Below are 7,706 nucleotides of genomic sequence, written 5' to 3' on the forward strand. Positions count from 1 at the left end.
ACAATATAAATCCACTTTGGTTTATTTCTGGAAGAATGCATTCTCCTTTCCATCAGATCATTTCCCACTGAACTTTGATTTAGTTTGAAAAAACTTAAGTCTCTGGCTCCAAAATGAAATCATCATGAACATCATGTGAAGAAAGTCCTATAATGTCTTTATGTCACAATGCAAAATGCAGAAATTAACAGAAAAGTGCATTCACTTCAATGATGAAGTAATCACACCCTATTATTATTATTATTATTATTGTTATTGAGAAAGTCTACATGATAAAGTCTACATGCTATTTTTATGCAAATGCTTTGTCTAGAAAAATATATTGTATATATTAAAACATATGATTATTTTATATTGTATAATCAATTGTGTGAATGATTAAATATTCAAAAAAGATCAGAAATGAACATTGGTTAATGACATATGCTTTTATGGAGAGGAAACAGATTGTAGCCATGACAACATTTGGACATTTGACTTTTTTTGGAAAGTAACTATAACTCAGAATGACTGTAAAGATATTGAGACAAAAACTAATAAATGAAGCCAGTACCCCCTCTACACTGTCTGTCTGCTACCATCATACTTCATCACAGATGTGCTGCAGCAGCTGATTTGTTCCAGACCAAATGAAATGAAACCTTATTAATAATCAAGGTAAGCTCCTCTTAATGATCTCCAGCTTTGTTGATTGAACAGACCCCACCTGATTTTGGCCATCTCAGTTTTTAACACCATCTTCAACATTGATAAAAATAACTAATATTACTGCAGTTCACAGCCCTTCCTAGGTAGTTCTTATAGTCTTAATGGCAGTAAAGCATGTTACACTGACAAAAGATAACTGAGAGATGAGGGAAAAAAGAGCAAAACAAGGCAGAAGAAAAAGTAGGTGTAAAAATAATCTGAACAGATGAATGGATGAATGAGAAGAAACAGCAGGAGCTGCTCTGTCTTTAGCCCACTGGGTAAACACTGATCCAGGCTGCAGGGATTACTCCAGCCCCTTAACAAGGCCTGAGAGGTGGATTCAAGAAGAGGAAGAGCTAGTCCAGCTGGTATCATACACACACACACACACACACACACACACACACACCGTACAGGCACAATGCTATACTGATAGCCTCCACACAAACTCCTACCTATGGAGAGGGAAGCCAAACAAACCAGACCAAACCACATGGTGTGTGTGTGTGTGTGTGTGTGTGTGTGTGTGTGTGTGTGTGTAGAGGGGGATGGGACAGGGTCACCGAGAACTTTGAAGCCACAAAAGGTTGGCCTTAGGCCTAGTGCCCTCAGGGTCACTTAAGGAGGCAAGGAGGCAGCATGAAAAAACATGTGTGCACACACTCACACACACAAGCACACACCACCTGCTGTTCATGCAGGCTCGTGTTTGGTGTAATGGAGATAGAGTGATTCAGTGGCCACACAAAGCTCATTGCTGAGATTTACCACATAACTCAGGCTAATAAAACCTCCCTGGCAACCTTAATTTGACCTAAACCACAAATCTAGCAATTGTTTTGTGGAAAGACTCAATTCTCGCCATTTTCTTAAACTTTTTGCTGTTTTTCGGTTTACTCCAAAAAGAGAACATGAGGACATTTAATCAGTTCTCAGAAGGAGTTAAATGAAATTTGGGAATTTTCAGATGACTAAATAAGAAGGGAAAGTATTGTTTAGTCATGGAAGTGCTTTGACGTGATTATGAAAGTGATGGAGAACTCATGGAATTTCACTGCTCAATATAATGAGATGATTTTCATACATTTAGACACACATCCTCTCTCTCTCTCTCTCTGTCTTAATCTCTCTCTCTCTCACACACACACACACACACACACACACACACACACACACACACACACGCATAAATTCAGAGCTCCCTGATTAAGTCATGATAGATCGTCCCCACAGGACGTGGCCTATTGAACACAGTCTGTGTGCATGTGTCTGTGGTGAGCAAATATCCACATTTACATACATGCTGGTGTGTGTGTGTGTGTGTGCGTGTGTGTGTGTGCCTGTGTGTGTGTGTGTGTGTGTGTGTGTGAGTCATGTGCGGTCGTGTGTCTGACCGCATGCAGGTGTGTGTGAGAGAGTGTGTGACACCAGGGCGAGTGCCGGGTCAGTGGGGTCAGAGAGGAACAAAAGTGCAGAGCAGCTCCCAGCTGCCAGGCCAAACATCACCCAGCGAACCCCCACCCCCTATACCCCCCTCCATCCCCCCTTCCTTTTCAATTGGAGTGTGCCACTATCCTGCTTCTGCTGACACATGCACACAGACACACACATGTCCCGCTCGGCTGTCCACAGTCATGTCTAGGGCTTGCTGCAGCAGGCAAAGGGGGGAAAAGGTCACATGGGGACATATGCAGAGCATGCATGGATGCAAATGCATAACAGGCTAACATCTGAATACCCCGTCTCCTAGAAATGATATTTATATACTAACATATAGCACTAATTTCCTCCAAAGTTTTTGGGAGGTGGTCAGGATAAATTCCACTGGATTTTGACATCAGAGTTTTTGACACCATGCTCTTTTTCAATGAGTTTTCAACACTTTGCTGACATGTCGATTAAAGTAGTTCAGGCGGCATCACACTTCTCTCATTTTCTGTTGTAAATGAGCAGAACATACTGTAAGGAAATGGAAGCTTCTGAACACACAGTGCATCCAATCAATATTTTACAGTATATTAACAAGACAATATTTGGCACACACACACACACACAGGTCAGCATTACTTAGTCCTGCCTATCCTAAACTTAACCAATTCAATCAAATAATAGACATTGTTCATTTTAGAAATGAACAATGTCTCCACAAATCTCCATGTGAACAGTGTTTCACATTGGTTTGCATTTTGAGTTAAATTAGAATTTTTAGGCAAGTTACTTTCAGGGTCTCAATTACTAAATGACTTTCCTTGTCAGGGTTAGAGTGAGAAGGAGTGAAGTCCTGGCATTTTTTTTTATTGTTGTCCTTGGTGCTTAATGTTAAAATCAGCTCATCCCATTAAATCTGTTTAATCCTTACCAGATGTAAATGATCCTGGTGAAGAATCAGCAGTCATTCCCCAGTTCAACGTTTTACTTTGGTGCATGAGAACCTTTTGAGTTCCTAGCCCTGTAAGTTGTTTTAAATATATCTTAAAGATTTTTATAAGAATCAAATACACAGTTTGAGTGTTTTTTGATAAGTCAGACAATTGCAAGAAGTGATTTTTACTATGTTCCCTTTGCCCCAGTCTGCTCCTGCTGGAAGCCCATTTGATGCTTCCACTGCACTTTGTTGTCTAGCCCAAAACATCAGGGCCCTGACTGAACTCTGATCAAACAATATGGATTCCAGTGGGTCTATTGAAGAGCTGAAGAGATTTATTGAGGTAACCTAACAAAGAGTGAATAGGAACATGTCTCAGAAAGATACAAACACTGGGAACACTTGTAAAAGAGACAAAGAAGAAAGAAATAAAGAAGATTCTAAAGGACAAATATAAGGATTCCAGACCCTCTCCAGGCAAAAGAAGGCTGTCAGTGATGGGAGTGAGTCAACAATAGAAGTAGAAACTGCAATCTATTGATAAAAGGCTTGCAAGACTTAATATATTTAATATCATGACAGAGGAATTGGGCAAGATCAGAGCAAGCATAGAGTATAGTCTATGCTAGTATATATAATCATTTTAACGGCCACAATTAATTGAACTAGAGCGATTCCATATGATGAGAAGAGATAGGAAGGAAGTTTTGCATCATGGTTTAGAAAAACTGCACCAAACTGAAATCCTTCCTATCATATAGAGGAATGGAGTCCATTTTCATTCCTTTTCACATATTGTATTCACAAAGCAAGGTCCTCTTCATTTATACAAATGACTTTCTACCTATACTATCTAAGTCTAGCACTAAAGTATTTGCAGATGACACTACTGTCAGTACAGAAGGCCATTAGAGTGGTCCATTCTACTGGAGATGAAAGCATGAATCAACTTCTCCTGGTCTGTTTGGGACATAAAACCCTTTGTTCTGGATATGTTCTTAAGCTGATAGAAGGCTGTTTTGGTGATTGATTTGATATGACTGCTGAAAGTCAGATCTGAGTCTATCAGCACGCCAAGTTTTCAGACTTGGTCTTTAGTTTTTAGAGACAATGACTGACAGCAATCCTCTTCTCTTTATTGTCAAAAACAATGACGTCATTTTTGTCTTGATCTAATTGAAGGAAATTTTGGTTCATTCAATTTGTTACTAGGCAGCATATATAGGCTGAACAGAAGGGGTCCAAGAACTGACCGCTGAGGAACTCCACATGTCATAGCCACTTGATCAGATTCATAACTTCAAATGGTCACAAAATAACTCCAAAAGCTCCACAGTTAATAAACTTTTAGGCATCTATTATTGCATTTTGTTATTATGTGTTGCATACTTTATGGGGCTCATTGTGGGTTTTAAGTGTTTTTTTGTACAAATGTGTTCAGTATTGTTTGTATCTTTTAAAGTGATGCTTTTATGTTTGAGGTCTCGTGGAAGAATAGCTCAATTGAGATCCTAATTAAAAATTAAAAATTAAATCATTTTATTGGTGTAATTAATGATTATACATTTGACAGTGTTTCTAAGTGTTACATATGGACAGTATGTCATTTTCTGTGCACAGCCTGCCCTTTTAGGGAGAGCCTGAAAAATGTTTCATACACTTTATTGTTTTAAATGTATACTATTCAGCTTCATAAGAATACAACAGCAGTAGTTTTTGATTAGTTTTGTCATGTACGTTTAAGCACCCGGCTCACATGGACTTACAATAGACAACAAATATACTGTGGAAGCAGCAAAACAATCCTCTTCTATCTTCTGTCTTATGCTCGGCAAATACATTTTACTACAAAACAATTCCCCTCCTTAAACACAAATCAATTTTTTATATCTAACCAGAAGACTTCAGCAGAGAGAGACATTTTACTTGAAAGGATATCTTGCAAATCTTCATTAAATGACCATACTCCAAATATAGATCATCCTGCATCAACATCCAAAGCATAAGAGGCCTACATTGAACAGTACAATGTATGTACAAGTACAATACAACGTGTGATTACACTCTGATGCTGCAGTATATGAAAATGATAAATAAAAATAGAATACACACTTTGCATAAAAGCAAAAAGGACGGAGAACAAAGAAAGGGATTGTTCTATTTAACTGAATGATTGCATAAAGACGGACTGGTTTTACATATCAGCAACAGCCAACATTAATAAATGCACACAGGCCTGATATAGATCAGTGAGATGATAGTCTAGCCCAACAGATCGGGACAGAAAATGGGCATCAGGTGTATTTTCTCTTGTGAATTGTATCACAGTGTGTGACGCCACATCTGGGATGTTTCAGCACGTCCTGACAAAAGACTAACATGTCAATATTTCTTTTACCTCGTCTTGCCGAGTATAACTTCTACGTGTCATGAAATGAAACCTTATATCATGACAATCATGACAACTCATCTGTTTCTGCTCAATAAAACCAGCTCTTACAGGAGATTATTGTTCTGCTCATTGTAATTTGTATGTGTGTTTGAGGGTGAATATGTGGGAGAAGGGGCAGTTCAGTGATACAGAGTCGTGATAAGCACATTCGGTGTCAAATGTGTTTTAACGTGTCTCTGTTTTATTAGTCAAAGCAACAGGACAAATCAAAAGCCTGGCAAACACTAGAAAAATAAACAAGCCTTTGCATGATTTGTTGTAATTCAGTGAACTGGAATCATTTCAAACAACCAGGTCAATCAAATGCCTATATTTGAAATCTGCCAAATCTATCTCTGCTGGAAATGCCAGGCCATTACGCAATGCTGCTGCTACTAACATGCAAATCACACTAGCAGCAGGTGCTCTAGAGACCACCAAACAGCACCTTGTTAAAGTTGGAAATATATTCACAGAGTTGAATTTCCTAGATCAATAACTCATGAGAGAAACATAAAGATGTATCTTTCTTATTGTATATAAGGCAGACTATTACTATATTTTTAACCAAACAAGCCATCCTCAGAGGTGGACTAATTATGTTGCTCTCAGCTGTGAGACTGTATAAAAAATGCAACAGTGAAATAATATGACAAAAATAACCTTTATACAATGTAGTGTCCCCAAAATCACAAGACACAGCAATGGTCTCCTGTTGGCTATACTACAATAATTAGTTCAGTATTTGCCGCAGAGGACATATTTGATGGACTTGGAGGACAGTAATGTGGAATAAGCCCTCACATATGCCCTTCACGCATGCCCTGACATCACTCAATTATTATTTTGTCGTATTCATTTAGGTTGTTCAAGTATGAATGAATTGATCTCAGCACCCCTAAAAATAAACAAATTATTATATATTTTTAACGCTTCAAATTTTGACTTTTAACACAATTTTTAACCTAAAGGTCTGATCCTACAATCGCCCCTGTATGAAATATAATAAGAGAGAGAAGAATGACAGATCATCACTTACTCGCACATGGCATCCATCCCGTCCGGAATTACTCATCTATCCGAATGAAATGGACAGCAAAGCAAAACTTTCACTACATTTCTAAAAGTTAGAAATGCCGCGATCATGTCCGCGCACGCGCGTGAGAGTAACTGGGTGCTGCAGAGCAAAGGGCATTTCCATCTGTTACCTATCTGAATGCCTCCATCTAGTGGACACAATCTGCATCTGTCTCTATCTGTCACTGTTCAAACCCACAATCAATCAAGACCATAAAGTGTCTCAAGCGGATTTTCCGCAGACTTCCTGGGAGTCAAGGTGTCATGGTTTATTATCAATAATAATAATAATAATAATAATAATAATAATAATAGGTGGAAAAATAAAAATAAAAAGTTTAGTAACTACTAAAGTAGGAGTCAGCTTTTGGGGCTGCACCACGAATGTTTTCTCAAATGTCATTTATAATGAATCTGAAATTAAAAATGACCAATGTTTTTCTAATTCATTATTGTTATTCATTTATTTCTAGGTGCATTGTTTTTGGAGAATTATTAATAAGGACCAAAATACATCTTCTACTACTGCACATGTAAAAAGTTGTCCCTGGCTCTGGGTGCTCTGGGCCCCTTTTTTTTCAACTTTCAGAACAATTGTTGCCCATTTTAAAATTTCACATTGCTATTTAGTTGACATAATGTGCGCCCAGTTCAAAATGTTAAGTTAGAAAACTTTTGGACTATTCAAAAATGTGAGTAGGCTTAACTGAGTCACTTCTCTTTGAGCTAGTAGACCGAACTGCAACCCATGACGTTGTTGGGACAAATAATTATTTCTCTCTGGGGTCAAGCTGCCCTACTTTATATAAAAAAATATCAAAATATTAAATTAGCTCAACCGTTTGCAGTTGCTGCTCCCACTCATTGTTTCTCCCTGAAAGTAAGTTGGTCACCACAACAGTTAGATACACAATTATCTCCAAACCTGTTTATAATTAGAGCTATTTTAAAAACGTTATCTATAATTGTGCGTAAGTTCAGATATCTTAACTTGAGGACTTTTATAGGTTAATCAATGCAGCATTGTTACAACATTTAAATGTATTAATTATCAAATATTACAAAAACAAGTAAACCAATCTTTTAATCATAAATTGAATAAATGTATTCTTTTAAGGGGGACATGCAATAGATTTTGCCGTA

The sequence above is a fragment of the Scomber japonicus genome, chromosome 11 (genome assembly GCF_027409825.1).
Source record: "Scomber japonicus isolate fScoJap1 chromosome 11, fScoJap1.pri, whole genome shotgun sequence".
Taxonomy (NCBI): domain Eukaryota; kingdom Metazoa; phylum Chordata; class Actinopteri; order Scombriformes; family Scombridae; genus Scomber; species Scomber japonicus.